This window comes from Macaca thibetana, chromosome 10 (genome assembly GCF_024542745.1).
Source record: "Macaca thibetana thibetana isolate TM-01 chromosome 10, ASM2454274v1, whole genome shotgun sequence".
NCBI lineage: Eukaryota > Metazoa > Chordata > Mammalia > Primates > Cercopithecidae > Macaca > Macaca thibetana.
Window position 1 is genome coordinate 68570156 of NC_065587.1, and position 19608 is coordinate 68589763.

General features: G+C 37.3%; 2 protein-coding genes across 6 annotated transcripts in view; both read right to left on the bottom strand.

The window, feature by feature from the left end:
• LOC126964308 (cytochrome c oxidase subunit 4 isoform 2, mitochondrial) overlaps positions 1–19608 on the bottom strand; it is a 393425-nt gene that overhangs the window by 289293 nt on the left and 84524 nt on the right. The window lies entirely within an intron of this gene.
• Positions 1–19608, bottom strand: part of REM1 (RRAD and GEM like GTPase 1) — a 753594-nt gene that overhangs the window by 158467 nt on the left and 575519 nt on the right. The gene's annotated exons all lie outside the window — the stretch shown is intronic.

The window sequence follows — 19608 nt, forward strand, 5'->3', positions numbered from 1 at the left end:
CTAAACAGACTGGATGATTATTCAAGTAGATTGATTTTGAGAAATGATGTTTGGTGGAATAAAGTGCATGTGATGATAAGTGAAGACTGGGGCAGAATGATTTTAGGAAAGAAAAAAGATGGAACTGTCATCTTTTCCTTTTAAGAAGGAACGTAAAAGGAACTGTCGAACTACAAATCCATTCAGTGGGTGGTATAACGTTTATTTTGAGTCTAATTTAGTCTAATATTTAGTCTTATATTTAAACTAAATATAAATCCTAGTTTTATATTTTAACAAAAATATAAATCAAAAATTTCATTAGTCTGTTTAAAAATATATTGTTTGTATACACATATGTACATATCAAGATCTATTGAAGCTAATGAAAATAAATTTGAACTAAATAGAGGAGAAAAGATTGATAGAGAAAAGAAAGTTAAACTTAAGATATGTACTGTGTTCTCAATATGAAGTAGCAAATACTTCTTTGCTTTCTGTATACTTTGTACAGGTAGTCAACATTTTCCCCTTGAGAAATTGTGTTTTTTCATATCTCAAAAGAGCTTTGACTGTCATTTTGCACTTAACCTTAAATGCATTTTATAATGTAGACAATTATAAAAAGAAAAATGATTCCCTTGGCTTTGGAGTAGCTAAAATTTCTAATGATCCTTCTTTTAACATCTACAGTGTTGATTATAAGGTACCAAAACTTCAGTTATTCACCCAGGCTAGATGGTGACCTTCTCTTGATCTCGTGTACCTATGCTCCTGTGTTCAACTGGCAGTGCTCACAGATATTCCCCTTGTCCAGCATCCGGACTCAAATTTAGACCTTCAGAGAGTGACAGGCATCTCTTGCATGCAGACCAGCTTTGGCCTTCACAGGTAGCTGTTCTTCTGCACCAAATATTTGCTCTTACTTTGCTTATGTAATCTCTGGCATGACACACAGACAGAAAGGAAGATAGCATCTTAGTAATAATAAGGCTTGATTAGTGTGCTTTAGAGTCTTTCAGAATTACTCAACAATATTGTAAAAGATATTTTATTTTATGGTGTTCAGGTAAAGAAAGCAGCTCATACTTCCATTTGGAGGCCTATTGTAACTATTTAGATAGGTTTTTACATGTGTGAAATGTGGTCTAGATAAATGTATTTCAATGATTCTGTGCACCTTGTTAGGAAGGGCAGAACCATGCTCACATGTAAATATGTATGCAATGACTGTCTGCAGAAGGACTTGTATAATACCCCGCCTCTTGACAGTATTTGGGCCACAGTGTACAAAACAATGCCTTCACAGCCTTCACTGTGAAATATTCATGGTTAAAGCTCTGCCGCCTCTTCAGGGACCAATCACTGGAGAAGAAGAATTGTGTTAGGTAATCTTGAGCTAGATTATTGCAAGGCACTCAGGAAGTGTGCCAATGTTTCTTCACAAGAAGCCCTCTAATTGATCCAGAAGGGCATGTCATTGAATAAGCTTGGCAATGGATTTCATATCAAGTTTAGTCAGTGGAGATTTGCTCAAACCTGTCTGGAAAGGGCCCTACCAAGCACCAACTTCAAACATGGTGTCCAGCCCTGAGATATCTGCCTCCCACTGTAAGGAAATGTGTTCCTCACCTATTTAATAACATCTTGTTCTTAATTTGTGTTCTACTTTTAGGCACAGGGATAAATGACCCACTTCTTAGCAATGTCTTAAAATTACCTGAACAGCTGAAGACCCACTCTGCCATTGATCTCGCCCCTAAAATACCAGAGTTTTCAAATAACTTCTACACTGCTATAATGAATTCCACATTGAAACAATTACTGAAAATTTCCAATGAGACAGCATTCAACTTTCTGGTTGATCTTTCTTTGGACTTCACTGGTTTGTTCCTAAAAATTAGATTATCCTTCTTCATCTTCTTCCCATAAATACACAACCCATTTCTGCCAATAACGTGTTCATTTTCCCATCAGGAAATAAGTCCTTATGTGGGACATATCTCACAACATGGGAAGTTTGAGAAAAAATGTAAATTTTTTCCTTTCTTTCAAAGAAGAAGTTAATAGTGCTGACAAGAAGCAAAATCTTGTGGTTTGATAGTTGCTACAATTTTCCACAGAACTTTACAGATTGGCCATTGAACCTCAATTGTAAGGTAAAGAGTGTTCACTTCAAAAGGTTAAGACTGAAATGGTAAGATTGTGTCTAGGTATTTTTGCTGTGCTTTTGAGTATGAGAGCCCAAATACACAACATCAAGAAATCCATTCAACTATCTTATTTATATGTAAAAGACCTAAATGTTTTAAAATGCTTGCTCACATACCACATGGCACCAAGGGAGAAATTCCCAGGACTTTCTCTTGGGACAACATACATAACATTTGAATAGAGTAATACTGGTTTAACCTTGCAGGATTGGTGCTTCTCTGTTTCATCACCATGGTAGGAAAATACAGAGGTACCTGCCTTTTATATAGTTGCCGGTGTTCCTGGCTTTGTGAGGTTGTCAACAACGACATTATATTAATCCTCATAATTGTATCCTGGATTGCACTAAAAATGTCATACTTGCAGAATATGATGCCATATTGTTTCTGGTTGAAACTTACAACTTCAAGAAGGGTGCTCTGAATTCCCCCGATTAGCCTGTGGAACTGATGGCAGCTGTACATGAAGGTTGTGAGTTCCCCTGCCATATTCTGTAGGCTCAGCATTGGTGAATCCATTGCCAACCAGCAAGATTCTACAACGTAGTTCAGCCAAATGAGTTTGGCCAAACACCTAGAAGAGTGAGGCATCTCAGGAATGTATACCACAGCCCCGTTTCAGAGGACTTCTTTTACCTCTCCTCAGTTCCCTGGCTATTCCTTCCTCTTTCTGCTCCACTTTTGCCATTCTTGATCACCTTGTTCTTTTCCATTGTCTTTGGGCCTTGAGCACATTTCTCTGAAAAGTTTGAAGCTTTGTCTTCTTCTCCTTCTTCTTTTTCCTTTCCTTAGAGAGAGGGTCTCCTTTCATTGCCCAGGCTGGACTGGCACAATCGTAGCTCACTGCAGCCTTGGACTCCTGGGCTCGAGCAATCCTCCCATCTTAGCCTCCCAAGTACCTGGGACTACCGGTGTGTGCCACTATGCCTGGTTAATTTTTAATTTTTTTGTAAAGACGGAGTCTTGCCAGATTGCCCAGGCCAGTCCCAAACTTCTGGCCTTAAGCAATCCTCCCATCTCTCTCTAACAAAGTGCTAGGATTACAGGTATGAGTCACACACCCAGCCTAAAACCTTCTTTTGACCTTCTGAATGGCTGAAACATTCTTTTTTTTTTTTTTTTTTTGAGACGGAGTCTCGCTCTGTCGCCCAGGCTGGAGTGCAGTGGCCGGATCTCAGCTTCTCCGCCTCCCGGGTTCAGCCATTCTCCTGCCTGCCTCTTAGTAGAGACGGGGGTCAGGATGGTCGCGATCTCTGACCTCTGTCCACCCGTCTCGGCCTCCCAAAGATTACAGGCTTGGGAGAAACATTCTTGCAGATGTGTCTTGGGTCAGGTTCTCTGAAAGCAGATTGGGAGAGATTTTCATGTAGGAGGTTTATACAACATCTGTAAGGAAATGAAGAAGCAGGATTGGGCAGAGGGAGAAGTTAAATTAGAATGCAGTTGGCTGGGCGTGGTGACTCACACGTGTAATCCCAGCACTTTGGGAGGCCGAGGTGGGCGGATCACGAGGTCAGGAGATCAAGACCATCCTGGCCAACATGGTGAAACCCTGTCTCTACTAAAAATACGAAAATTAGCTGGGCGTGGTGGTGCGTGCCTGTAATCCTAGCTACTTGGGAGGCTGAGGCAGGAGAGTAGATTGAACCAGGGAGTCGGAGGTTGCAGTGAGCCGAGATTGTGCCACTGCACTCCAGCCTGGTAACAGAGCGAGACTCCGTCTCAAAAAAAAAAAAAAAAAAAAAAGAATGCAGTTGCAGCAGAGGCCTCAGCTGGAGCTGGGGGACATTGAACCTTTTCTTTGACCAAATATTCAAATATTCAAATATTGGCTATAGGGCTCTTCCTGGGGAAAAGGTGGAGATCCTAGATATGGTAGCTTCTTTCAGTAGAGGGAAAATTCCCGGAGATAGAGACTCAGCTGTGAATTCTCAGCAGCCAGCACTCTTGGCCGCTGGGGAAATGAAAGCTTCAGTCCTTATGGGCACCTGGGTGGTACAACACAGAATATATGTTGAGATGTATAGTTTGTGTGACCTTTCTGGAGGCGTCTTGTTGTTGACTGCTTAAATCTAGTGGACACTCTGAAAAAACCATGGGTAGCTAGAGTAGCCAAGACTTGTGCTCTCCATGAGACTGAAAGAAGACTAAGGACAGATATGGATTTTCAAAGATTAAACTCTATTATTTTCTTTTTTGAATGCATGCAAGGATTTATTAGGTTATAATTTATTGGCTGGACTGAGTCTTGCAGATGATGGTGGCTTTGAAGCCCCAATTTACAAATCCTTTTCCAAATTGGGTGTCCTTCAGGAGAACAAAGACTTGACATTAATTGATCGAACCAATCTCATGTACAAATTTGCATATAAATGAGAAATCGGCAGTGAGAGTTATGTGATTAAGAGGCAAAGAAGTTTTCAGAAAGACTTGAATGTAGAAAAGGGAATGTGAAAGATGAAAAGAGGAACGTGAATGGGCCCTGATGGAAGAGGTGTGGAAAGTAGAAAGTATATATAGAAGGATTCTGAGTATTTAAAGACATCAGCTGGGCGGGGTGGCTTACGCCTGTAATCTCAGCACTTTGGGAGGCCGAGGTGGGTGAATCACCTGAGGTCAGGAGTTCAAGACCAGCCTGGCCAACATGGTGAAACCCCATTTCTACTAAAAATACAAAAATTACCCAGGCGTGGTGGTGCCTGCCTGTAATTCCAGCTACTTGGGAGGCTGAGGCAGAAGAATCACTTGAACCTGGGAGGCAGAGGTTGCAGTGAGCCGAGATTGCGCTGTTGCACTCCAGCCTGGGCAACAAGAGCAAAACTATCTCAAAAAAGAAAAAAAAAATTTAACACTTTTTCACTTCTGTTTTCTTGCCTTTGAAATATACAGTATTGTAATGGTGCTGGAAGAAACCATTCAAATTTAGCGGTGATACTTACAGAATGCTGCATCATTTGCAATCTTTACTAATGAAAATTAAAAGTTCTTACGTGGATATTAAGGAGTAATGCATACTGGAAAAAGAAATCTGAAAAAAAGGAACTAAACCATCTTCTACAAATTCAAGTCTTAAGTAAAGTGCCACTGAGTGGCATCAGAGAGGGGCACTGTGAGTGTAAAACATGACATGCTCATATTTTCTTTATTGAAAACTCTCTTTTGTCTTTTTCTATATTGTGAGTTTTAAACTTGCATCTCCCTCCCCCTGTTAGTGATTGTTGAGATTCCAGCACCTGTCCTTGAAACTATAAACCCTACTCACTGTTGGTGAAGTAAATTTCAACAAAGAGAAAATGTTTTTCCTCCTCCCATGCAGTTTGTGAGGAAAGCAGGTAATATTTAGGTTGATAAAACTATTCTCATGAAGATTCATGCTAACAAAGAAGTTTTGTAAAACACCCAGATTTCAAAGTTTGTTGCTCTGCCCTATGAAGTTAACCTTAACCTCCATGAGGTCTGTAATTCCACTTGGTTGTCCTATTTATTATGTTTGTTGTATTTTCTCTTTTCTCAAAGATAAGAAGCCAGATGGCGATCACTGGATCTTCCAAGTCCTCCTGTAAAAACAGAACAAACAAGTATGATGACCCCAGAGGTTTCTTATCTAAACCAACATTGGACACATTTAAATTAATAATGGGTATTAAGAAAATATTGATACATTATTATTTTATAAATATTTCTTCTGCTGTCCTCCATCCTACCCTGACTCTGTGAAGAAAATGTACTTTGTTCAAGACTTCAGATAAATCTGCATTCCCATCCTTGTTCTCAGGAGCTGCACGAGCTTGGGAAGGTTAACATCTCTCCTGGAACTTCCGTTTTTGTATTTGTATCTGTACTTACTGCCCATGTTGGGTTTAGGACAGAGCCTGACACAAAGTAGTTGCTTCTGTCATCTTCCCTCTCTTCTTGCTACCCTCAATTTTTATTCTCATCTCTGCTTTCTTCTTTGTTCCTATGGTGCTTAGCACAAGGGTGAGTGCATAAGTGCTCCATAGCTCTTACACAACAGGAGGGAAGGACAATTTATTATTTTAAAGGGTCTCTTAAAAAATCCCTTTAATTATTATTTGTGTCCTACACAAAAGGACACATTTTTTTGGGGGGGGGATGGTAATGACATTCTTTTCTTAGCTTTATTGAGGTATAATTGACAAATAAAAATTTGTGTATTTAAGTTGTACAACTTTGTGTTTTGATATATGTATACATTGTTAAGTGATCACCACAATCAAGCTAATTAACATATACATTACCTCACTTGGTTGTTATTTTTTTCTTTCTTTTTTTTGTGGTGAGAACACTTAACCATCTACTACCAAATATCAAGTATATAGTACTAACCGTAATCACTATACTGCATATTATCTTCAGAACTTACTCACTTTGCATAATTGAAACTTGGTACTCTGTGACAAATATCTCCCCATTTTCCCCATCCCCCACACTGGCAACCGCCATTGTATGCTCTGCCTCTGTGAGGCTGACAACACTATTTGTTGAAGAAAATACCCATTATCCAAGGGTATGTTTTTGGCATCCTTGTTGAAGATTAGGTGACTGAATGTGTAAATTTATTTCTAGAATTTCTATTCTGTTCCATGGGTGTGTCTGTTTTTATGTGAGTACCATGCTGTTTCATTTACTGTAGATTTGTAATATATTTTGAAATCAGGAAGTGTGATGGATTTGTTCTTTTTGGGGTCTTTTGTAGTTCCACATGAATTTTAGTGTTTTTTTGTTTGTTTGTTTCTGTGAAAAACAGCATTGGAATTTTGATAAGGATTGCATTGAATCTCTAGATCACTTTGGGTAGTATGGACATTTTAACAATATTAATTCTTCCCATCCATGAGCATGAGGTCTTTTCATTTACCTGTACCTTCTTTAATTTCCTTTGTCAATGCTTTATAATTTTCACTGTACAAGCCTTTTTCCTCTTTGATTAGGCTTATTATTAAGTATTTTATTATTTCTGTTGCCATTGCAAATATCATTGTTGTCTTAATTTCCTTTTCAGATTGTGCATAGAAAACCCACTGATTTTTGTATGTTGATTTTTATCTTGCAATTTTACTGACTTATTTTCTTAGTTCTAACAAGGTTTTCTTGTTAAGTCTTTATGGCTTACTACATATATAAACATGTCATCTGCAAACAGAGGTAAATTTACTTCTTCATTTTAAATTTGGATGCCTTTTATTTCTTTATCTTGTCTAATTGCTCTGATTAGGACTTCTAATACAGTATTGTGTAGAAATGGCAAGAGTGGGTCTCCTAGTCTTGTACCAGATCTTAGAGAAAAAAACTTTCAGTTTCTCCTCATTGATTATGTTTTTCAATTCATTGATTATTAATAATATAGGACTCTCTCAAGTGTGTTGGAGTTCTGGTCTGTTTTTAGGATTCTGGTCTTGTGTAGGGTGGCCAGCAACTGAAGCCTCGTTTCAGGCAGCTTGATGAAGTTATCCTCACGTTCATTTCATGTTAGCATCTCTTTGTGGCTTTCTTCCAAGGGCTTTTTCAGTGTTGAGGTCTTTTCATTGTTGAGATTCAGTATGGGCTTTATTGTGTTAAGTTCCTTCTATACCTATTTTTTTTTTTAAAGAGATGGTTGATATGATTTCAATCTTCTTAAATTTCTGAAGACTTGTTTTGTGACCTAGCATGTGATTTATTCTAGAGAATGTTCCAGGTGTACTTGAGAAGAATGTGTAGTTCTCTGCTATTGAATAGAAAGTTCTATGTCTGTTAGGTCCATTTAGTCTATAATATTGTTCAAGTCAGCTCTTTATTAATTTTTCTGTCTGTATATTCCATCCATTTTTGAAAGTGGAGTATTGAAGTCTCCTACTATTATTGTATTGTTGTCAGTTTATCCCTTCAGATCTGTCTACATTCGGTTTATATAATTATGTGCTTTGATGTTGGATAGGTTTATATTTATAAGTGTTATATCATTCTGTTGAATTAACCCTTTTATCATTATAAATGACTTTCTTTGTCCCTAGAGACCCTTTTATCATTATAATGACTTTCTTTGTCTCTAGAGATAGTTTTGACTTTAAGTCTATTTTGTCTGATATAAGTATAGCCACCCTTGCTTTCCTTTGGTTATGTTTTACATGGATTTTTTTTTTTTTTTTCCATCACTTCACTTTCAGTCTATGTGTGCCCATAAATCTGAAGTGAGTCTCTTGTAGACAGCATATCATTGACCTTTTTTTTTTTTTTTTTTTTTTTTTTAAACCCATTCATGTACTCTCCCTTTTTGATTGGGAAGTTCAATTCATTTACTTTAAAGTAATTATTAGTAAGTGAGGGCTTTAGATATTTTGTTACTCATTTTCTGAAAGGACAAATTATTTTCTCTTACTAGGAGAGAAAGCCCACTTTTGTTATGGATGCTGGCCAGTATCTCACTTTCCCATTCTAATGTCTAGATGGAATACGTATTAAATGTTGTATCTTTGTTATGTTGACTTCAGATAAATTGCCTCTCTCTATATTTTACTGACCAAAACCCTACCATGCTTCAGAAGCTAATACAGTCAGAGTTCAGACTTGCTGCAAAAATTATTTTGCATCCTTCATAAACCAGCCACCTGCTTCTCCTGGGACCCTGCAGCCACAGAGTTTTATATCCTGACTTTTGTCAACTTTTGGAACCTGCTTCATGGAACTCAAATAATATAGGACCCTCTCAAGTGTGCTGGAGTTCTGGTCTTTTTTTAAGATTCTGGTCTTGTGTAGGGTGGCCAGCAACTGAAGCTGGGTTTCAGGTAGGTTGATGAAGTTATCCCCATGTCCATTTCATGTTAGCATCTCTTTGTGGCTTTCTGCCAAGGTGGATTTAAGAGGTTGCTGCTTTTGCAGTCATGGGAAGGTGGAAGACTTGGGAATGTGTCAGTCAAGGCTGGCACTAATATGTTTGTCACTTAATATGCTATTGCCTGTTGTCTGTCATCTTCAAATCCAACCATCTATGTTCTACTTTGCAATGCTAAGGCTAGCACTCTACAAACAGGGGTTCTCCTTTGCAGAATGTTTCCTTAAGCTCTGCCAACAGGGGGTGCCAGAAGCACATTTCAAAGTTGGAGGGGGAAGAACTCTTTCCTATTTACCTGCTAAGGGCTTCCTATTTATTTCCTGTTGCCAACAGCATCACTCATTCTTGCTTCTTCACTCCAATGCTGGGAGGGCATTCCTCTAGCACAGCTGAATCCAATTTGCAATTTTCCAACACAGAGAGCCAGCCTCATGATGCCTCATAGAGATACTAGTTCTAGCTGAGCAGAGCTCCTTCCTCAGAGATCTGAAATTTAGCTCTGCAGGTCTCTTCCTCCAAGCTTCTAATTTATTTTTAATGGTTCCAACCTTTTTTCTTGTTATTCCTGCTCTGGAATTGGTAGCTGATTCCTGCAGTTGCTACCTCTGTGATAACTGAGTGTCCTCTTTTTATATTTTTAATTCTTAAATGCCTACGTAACAAATCTTTATATTAAAGTTAATATTAAATTTATTAATATGAACACTAATATTACACTTAAATGTTAAATAATCTCTGTTAAGATAACTGATAAAACTCTGACTCATACAGTACACATTTAGATGAAGGGTTAGGGGCAAGAGATTGAGTCCCAGTTGAGGAGGGGAAGGGATCTCTGAGAGATTATGTTGGACACCAGGGATAAATTTTGTTGGACAGTGGGAAGGGAGCATGCAATTAGGGAGATATTTGGAGGATGGTTCAGGATAAATACTAGGTAAGGAGTTGTATTGGGGGAATTAGGGTTGGTATGAGGTGGTCTGGAGAGGGAGTGAAATTTTAGGCCAAATGAATCTGAATATAGGGATTAGGCAGGGTGATGGGCTGAACTGGGGCTAGTGGTAGTAAAGTTAGGTTGTGGTTGACTTGGGGTTAAACATGGATAGACCTTGGGTAGAGTAGGGTTGGAGTTTGGAGTTAAGATTGAAACAGAGTTTAGGCTCAATTTGAACAAAAGTGTGAGTGATCATAACTTGGGATTGGTCTGTAGTTGTGTGGAACTTGAGTCTGTGTCAGGCTTAAGTGGAGCCATGTAATCAGGTAGGTCTGGGTCTATTAAAATTTATTCTGTTGCCTCCTCCAAATGAAAATATCCAGAGGCCTTTCTCCATAATTTCCCAAATTCCTTGGGTGAGAACTTCATAGGCACTGAATGGTTCAAATGTTAGAATTTGGAAGTTGGGTAGAGGAAGAAAAAGGGCTGGTATGTTCAGAGAAGGCACCTCTTGAAGCTGAGCATTTACACAAGAATACCCTGACTGTAGTTTCTCCCATCCCTCCACTATTTCAAAGGCAACACAATCATCTTTCTGTCCTTCTCGTCTCCCTCATCTAGACTCTCTTTTTTCTTCCGCTACTCCTCAACTCTCTCTACATGTAGAAACTAATCACTGCCAGTGGTTTTCTTTTCATTTTAAAACATATCCCACCAACCTGTAGACTGTTTTGTGAAGAAGACAAAGATGGGGAAACTGAACCTCAGAAAGGAAAGTGACCTGACCAAGGCATTCAGTGGGTCACACACAATGGTGAAATTCAAAAGAATCTTCTTTTGACTATCAGACTGAGCAATGAGGAAATATTAGAAGTGAAAATAAATTGATGTTGGTGATACAAAGTACGGTGGTTCAGGCAGTATGGAACTCAAAAAACCGTGGTAATAAGGAACTTAAAAAAGATGCTGACATTTGCTTTGACTGATGCAGCCGTGTGTCTCTGTCTGGATGGAAAGAGTGTGAGAGAGAGACTACCTTCCTGCAACTCTGTGTCAACATTTTGCCCATTGCTCTGGTGAATACTGAGAGAGTTTTGAGTATTTTGTAGTAGTCTTCCTACTCAGGGCAATTGGGAGAGGGCAATCCCTTCAGATCGGGGTGGAATTAGATTAGGTTTGAGTTTCATCCTGAGGAGGGCTCCCTGCGGCATTTACTTCTCCCTATTTTTGCGAGGCCTGCTGAGAAGGCATGCCAGGCAGCAGGGAGGAGTCCCCTGTCTGTTTGGATGTGGGATGGGACATACAGGGGCACTGTGATTCAAATGCAGCAAGGACTGTACAAGTTTCTGGTACTTTTCTGGGATCTACCAGGAGGCCAGCAGATGTAGCTACTGTTTTGGGTGTCTGTGGGAGGCCATATACTAGCCTGACACAAAGCCATTCCTTCTTTCCAAAACTTCAGAGAAGAAAAACAAATTTTGTTTTTTTGGTGCCATCCTGATCCAAAGAAAATAGAAGAAATAATTTTTAGTTTATTCAAATACTTACAAACAAGGGATGACTTTGAGCGTTGTTTATATATTGGAATTATTTTTAGTTTATTTGGTACTGAAGAATTTATTATGCCTAGCCCTTTGTAGAAGGATAAGCATGAAATGAGTGCTAATAAATAAATGTGTTGTCAAGGGAGAGCATCACTGTGAGGAATTTCAATAACTAAAATGCTGAGAACTTATGGTGACAGCTGTGGAGGAATTCACTTACTCCATTTCTTTTATGAAGATGGTTGCACTTGAAACTTTATATGTGTATATACCTGAGTCGTCTTGTGTGCACTGTATTGAAAGTTATATTGAAAACGTTGGTAAGTTTGAGTATGTAAAAATGTAAGAATTTCTCTCCGTCAAAAGATACCCTAAAGAAAGTAAAAAGGTAAGCTACAAACTGTAAGGAACATAAGTGTTCTTTGACAGGCAAATAGATAAATAAATTGTGGTATATTTAAAGAATGAGCCACACATCAGGGAAAAGAAGTAAAATGCAGCTACACACAACATAGTTGAATTTTAATAATAATATATTAGGGATTGTAAAAGACAAATCTTAGATGACTATGTATACCAAAGAAGACTTTGGTACCTCTGTTAAAAATAAAACTATTTTTTCCCACCCTCCCCAAAATAAACAATAACAGTTACCATTATGCTATTTTGAAATGCAAATAAATACGTCAAATTCTTGGGGAGTGGATAAGGAAAGGCAGGATGTGTGGGATTTTAGAGGAATACAGAAGTATTTAAATATAAGTTATTGATGTTATTCTAGCTCTTGTATTTGTGAAGGACTCATTATTTTTAAAATAAATAAATGAATAAAAACATAAAATAAATAAACATAAAAGAGGGCTATAAATATGCCAAAGATTTTGATGGACCAAGGATAATGGTATGCACCTCTGGTATACTAGAAAAAAAAAAAAAGCCCAAAAAATCCCCCACAAAAACCTATAGAGCAATGGATATAACAGCTGCAACTGGCATTATCTAGAAAGGAGTCAGCCTTCTCCAGGTAAGTTTCACCATGTGGAGACATGGTGTGGTACAATGGATGTAGTTGAGGGTTTGGGATATGAATGTTGGCTTTATTACTTACTATTTAGAGAGACTTTGCTGGAAATTTCTAAGCACAAAACCAGAAAACAGCTATGAAGGATTAACTACTTAAATTTAGTTACTTCTCTATGGCAAATGTACCATACACAAATTAAAAGATAAGTCCAACCCTGGGAAAATATTTAATTACTTCTTTAGTTCAGAGAGGATTTCTATGGTGGGGCATAAGATAATCTTATGGGCAGTAAAGTACTTCCTTGAAGGAGATTATAAAGTGACATTGTCTAATTTATAAGGGGATAAGGAAACCTAAGTTTGAAGAAAACTCAAGTTGCACATAACCTTGAGGTTCAGACATATTTAGACTTGTTTGGAAAAAGCAAAAGAGAGGATACTGGTCAAATAGCAACCAAATTTCAAGAATGAGCAGAAAGAATCCTCTTTCCCTAGTAGCCATGCTGAGCAACAAAGCTTAACATTGGGCTTAAGCATTTGCCTTGAACTCCGTGGCAGAGTGAGTACTTTTCTGCTGAAAACATCTCTAAAATGGATATTTTTCATATTTTCTTAAATGACATCATAAGCTTGCAAAAATTAAATAATATGGAACCAAGAAATTGAATTGAGAAGGGAATCCTTTTAAGAAAAGAAACACTGAAACAGTTTCACCTTGAACATGAATAGCAAGGGACATCCAGATATTAAATGACTTCTGATGTGATGCAGTAGAAAGAACACAGCTTCAGCTCTGATACATGTTTGCAAAGATTATTAGCTTACATCAATAAAGCCATTAGAACTAACTTCCTACCTACATGATACATTGGTGAACAAGCAAAAGGAAACTAGAAAATCAGAAGGTGGATCAGTGGCTCAATGTCTTCAACAAATCAGTGTGACAAAATGGGGACTGTGCTAGATTAAAAGAGATTGAAGGGATATAAAAAAATCATGTACAGTCATTTGAGCATACCAGCTTCACAGAACATTTCTGGCACAATTGGGGAAATTTGAATATAGTCTGGGTGCTAAATATGAAAAAATGCATTAAAATTGAAAAATGAAGATTATAAATGAAACAAAGCAGATTATGAAACAATGTGTAGTGAGATTTCATTTGAATAAAACCTATGCATACAAAAAGATCTAGTAATATACAATAAGATGTTAACTGTGCCAATCTCTAGGTAATAGTGATATAGTGTTTTTATTGTTTCATTTTTTGCTTACCTGTATTTTAATATACAATAAAATATACCCCTTTTGATATAATATTAGTTTAAAAATGAGTTAAGCATTAAATTTTAGATGCTAGAAAAAGAGCAAGAGGATGTCTGGAGAAACCAAGAGAAATGACATAGTAAGTTCAGGCATTTCATTGAATTTAATCCAATGGACTATAATAACAACAAATACCCTGGAATATAAATAACAGAACTGGAATATTAATTCTTGCTAAATATAATAAAATAAACAGATTTTGTATAATCTTATGAAAAAAAGGAAATAATTAAAAACAGTTAAAAAGCTGGAAATAACTATAGACACAACAGAGATTAAGAATAATAAAACTCTATTACGAGGAAATAAACATATTCATTTGAAAAATACTTCAAGGAAATACAATCCATCAAAACTAGCACTGGAAGAAGTACAAACCTGAGAAGATCAACCAAGCATAAAGACACTGAAATGGTACTGACAGGCCTCCCCCTCCCAGTAAGCCTCAGACTCATAAAGTATTAACACTGAGTTCTACTTTGCTTTGCTTAAAATAGTTTATGTTCTTTTGTCTTGGAATAATTGTTATTAATACCCCCTTTATTCTTAAATGTGTCCTAGTTACATAAATTATAGAAGAATTGTATAATACCCTTAGATCTAGCAAACTTTGAAGGAACAGTTAATTCTTATATTGCACAAATTGTTCCAGAAAATAGAGGAAATGTAAAATCTGCATAAATGATCTTAGGAGGTCAGTGTTATCTTGACTTCAAAGGCGGGTAAAAACAATAAAAAAGAGAAACAATAGGCTGTAGCTCCTCTGCATATATATGCCAGAATCCCAAATAGAATAGTGAATAATGGAACCTAATAACTGTGTTAAAAATATACTTCCTGTATAATCAATTAGGATCTATCTGGAAACTATGAGGATGAATAACATCAGAAACTCTAATAATGTAAATCTCTACCTTAATAGACAAAAGGAGAAGAATTATATGATTCTTAAATGATACACAGAAAATATTTTATAAATTTCAAAAATTAAGTATAGTAGAATATTTAGCTAATTAGGAAGAAACGAGAACTATCAAACATGCTAAAGATTAAATGCCAAAATTTTGTGGCAAATGTTAGATTTATTCAAGGAACTGTAGATATAGTCCCTTTAAAATTGGAAAAAAAAACCCAAGGACTCTCATTAATAATGCAAATATTTATTACAACAGTGGAGGGAAAGTCTGCCCTTGCTTTTAGGAAAAAATAAGAAGTTCAAGGACTGAAAAGGAGGAGCTAGTTCCACAGATTGTAGAAATCGATAAACAAATTCAAAGATTTATAGAAATGGGCAAAGAATAGCCAATATAATTGTGAAAAACAAAGTTAGAGAATTTACATTACTGGATATTAAAAGTTATTATAAAGCCATAGTAATTAGTAAAATGTACTGCTGATGCAAATATAAAGAAACTAAGCAACAAAATAGAAAGTCTAGAAAGAGATCTAGTCATATATGATTCCATGAGAAAAGTAGAATAGAGTAATGGCAGAAGGATGGTATTTTCAATAAATGGTTATCAGCTGGTCTTTCCTTCACATCTAAAATCAGTTCCATGTAGATAATAATAATAATAAAACAATAAAGTTTCTGGAACAAACATAGGAGAATATGTTTATGACCTTGGGGTAAGTAAAGATTTCTTAACCAAGACACAGAATGTACCAACTATAAAGAAAGAGATTGATAAATTAGACTTTATTAAAATTAGGAACATCTGTTGAACAAAAGATGCCATTAACAGGCAGAAAAGTAAAGCCACAAAATTGTGGCAGCTATTTCCAAAACCTATAGCCAACAAAGATCTTGTGTCTTGAATACATAAAGAATTTTTACAATTCATTAAGAAAAACTCAGACACGCACTCCAAGAACAAAGAAGCCAAAGTGTTGAATAGAACATCCGAATGACCTGTAAATATATGAAAAAGCTCTTAATTCCACTGGTCATTAAGGAAATACAAATTAAAACCATAATGAGCTACCATTATACACAGAGATTAGCTAAACGTAATGAAGATTAACAATATCAAGTATCAGTGGGGGTGTATTAAAATGGTACACCACTTTGGGAAGCTATTTGACAGCAGATCAAAAAGCTGATCACATGCATATCTATGACCTCTCAATTTCCCCAATAGAAAGGCCTACGTATGTGCATAAAAAGTTATGGACAAGAATGTTCATAGTAGCATTATTTATAATGGCCCCAAACTAGAAAGAACCCAGTGCTTGTCATCAGTAGTATGGATAAGTTAGTTATGGTAATGGAACACTATGCCATAATAAAAATGAGTGAACAATTGCTATCTCCACACGACGTGGACAAATCTCAGAACAATGATGAGTCAAACTTTCTGGAGGCTGTAACTTTAATAGTAGAGTTACAGTCCATTCAGTCACTGATGCTTTTCTCACAATCAAAGCACGTATCCAGGTGTGTCGCTCCTTCCTGTGATAGTGATGTGAGTTATCAGCAACACCTGGTAGTGTCCTTCTCGGCACTATGGTAATCTAGCCTGCCATTGGATAAGTTCAGTGTAGATTTGTCTCGTAGTCTCTATTAGCAACACATTTCAGGGGGATTCTTCCATCACTTGGCCACACGATGGCGTAATGAGCCTAGGGAAATAAGAAACCTGTGTTTTCCATTATATAAAGTAACAGGCTAGGCTTCACTGCTAAACACATAGCGCTTCCAAACATTAACTCAAAAGGAGAAATATCATGTTTGCTAAAGGGGAGTTAACCTTAATTTTCATAGAACAAATACTAAGGCTCCGAGTCATTGTAAGTCAGTGGCTTTATTTAATTTAGCCAAATGATTTTTTTTTTTTTTTCTTTTCTTTTCTTTTTTTTTTTTTGAGACGGAGTCTCCCTCTGTTGGCCAGGCTGGAGTGCAGTCGTGTGATCTTGGCTCACTGCAACCACCTCTGACCCCTGGGTTCAAGCGATTCTCCTGCCTCAGCCTCCCAAGTAGCTGGGATTACAGGCGCTCTCCACTATGCCCAGCTAATTTTTGTATTTTTTGTAGAGACAGGGTTCCACCATGTTGGCCAGGCTGGTCTCAAACTCCTGGTCTCAAGTGATCTGTCCACCTCGGCCTCCCAAAGTGCTGGGATTACAGGTGTAAGCCACTGCACCTGGCATAGTTTAGCCAAATAATTCCTTAGAGTAAGTTTCATTTGTTCCATTTGTCCAGAAAACTGGGGATGATAGGAAGCATAAATTATTGGTATTTGTAGGTTTTTACTGAGCCCCTGATTTGCCACAGGGAAAGTGATTTCCCATGTCAGATTCTCCATGTTCAGGAATTCCAAAGACTGGGATGTCAACTTGCTTGAGCCAAAGCAAATACTTCTGGCCACCCAGGCATCATACTAAAGAGTATTTCTTAGCTTGTGATGACCGAAGCTCTATAATATTCATTTGTCACCGGGTCCTAGGATCTTTGGCCTGAGTGGGCTTCCTTGGCTTGCCTTAGGTATTCCCTGTAAAGAAATTTGCTGACAGACATCACATGCTCATATTATTTACTGAATTATTTGACCTTATCACAGAGTGGTAAGATTCCAAGATTTTCAGTATATTCCTTTTGTTTAAGGGATATTGCTGGTTGGATGGCATGAAAAACCAGTTCAGGAATATCTCATTGGGTAATTCCCATATTTTCTATGGTGCTCTTTTTAGCTCTCCTTGATGTCTAATTTTCTAATCTGGGGGGAGTTTCATATTTCTGAAACCATGAATAGGACTCCCCATTGATGTGATGGGACTTCAGTTTCCCCAGTCCAAATCTTAGTAGCTATTTTCATATAAATTTATTTAGATGTTTCATCTTGTCTATGAGTTCTACAACGAACATAAATCTGTTAGGGAAATTACAATGACTCTAATAAATCAGTCCATTTCTGTGTGACATTTTAGTTCTCATTAATGTTAGAAAGCCTCTGTTCTTCCAAATTTGGTCTGTAATATGACATGTCCCAAACACATATTTGCTATCAGTATAGATATTGACTATATCTATATAAAGATATGGCTAATTTAAAAGTTTGTGTAATAGGTGACTACTACTGCTTGCCTGCTATTATGTTTGTGAGAACATCAACCTCTATCGCCTCATGAAGACAGATTGCCATCAGTGAGGTGGTGACCTGAAAGTACGCCATCGACATTGTGCATCCATGGAGTGAACTTGAAAAAGTGTGTCCCTCGTGGATGAAGCTAGAAACCATCATTCTGAGCAACCTATCGCAAGGACAGAAAACCAAACACCGCATGTTCTCACTCACAGGTGGGAACTGAACAATGAGAACACTTGGACACAGGGTGGGGAACATCACATACCGGGGCCTGTCTTGGGGTGAGGGGAGCGGGGAGGGATAGCATTAGGACAAACACCTAATGTAAATGATGAATTAGTGGGTGCAGCACACCAACATGGCACATGTATACATATGTAACAAACCTGCACGTTGTGCAAATGTACCCTAGAACTTAAAGTTTAATTTAAAAAAATAAAAACAAAAAGTGTGTCCCTCAGGCACTCAACGAGATCCAGAAATTTTCCATGAAGAGATGGGGTCTCCAAATGTGTGGATTGATATCAGGTTCAACAAAGCTGTTTGGGCTGAAGGAATAAGGAATGTCACATACCATGTCCATGTACAGTTGTCCAGAAAATGTAATGAGGATGAAGGTTCACCGAACAAGCTCTATACTTTGGTTACCTACATACCTGTTACCATTTTCAAAAATCTACGGAAAGTCAATGTGGATAAGAACTGTTGATCATCAAATACACCAAATAAAGTTACAAAACAACCTTCTGAAAAAAATTCAAGGTCAAGCAGAAAATGCTGATGTAGATGCTGCAGCAAGTTATTCAGGAGATCTAGCTAAGATTATTGATGAGGGTGTCTACACTAAGCAACAGATTTTCAATGTAGACAAAATGACCTTCTATTGTAAGAAGATGCCATCTAGCACTTTCATAGCTAGAGAAGAAAAGTCAATGCCTGGCTTAAAAGCTTTGAACGACAGGCTGACTCTCTTGTTAGGGGCTTATGCAACTGGTGACTTAAAGTTGAAACTAATGTTCATTTACCATTTCAAAGATCCTAGGGTCCTTAAGAACTATGCTAAACCTATAGCCTGTGTTCCAAAAATGGAACAATGAAGTCTGGATGACAGCACATCTGTTTACAGCATGGTTTACTGAATATTTTAAGCCCACTGTTGAGACTTACTGCTGAGAAAAAGATTTCTTTCAAAATGTCACTGATCAATGGCAATGTACTTAGTACCCAAGACCTCTGATGAAGATGTAAAAGGAGATTAATGTTGGCTTTATGCTGGCCAACACAACATGCATTTACAGCCCGTGGATGAAGGAATAATTTTGACTTTCAGGTCTTATTATTTAAGAAATGCATTTCATACCGCTATGGCTGCCATAAATACTGATTTCTCCAGACCAATTGGTCAAGACTCATTATAATCAAGCTATCAAAAATCAGGGAGAAAAAAGGATTCTGAAAAAAGCAAGAGAAAAGAAGCATATCACATACAAGAAAGACTCAATACAGCTGTCAGTGAATTTCTCCACTGAAGCGTTACAGGTCAGGAAAGTGAGATAATATATTCAAAATGCTGAAGGAAACAAGCTTCCAAACAAAAATATTTTACTGAGCAAGGCTCTGCTTCTGAAATGAAGAAAAGATAAAGGCTTTCACAGACAAAATCTGAAAGAGT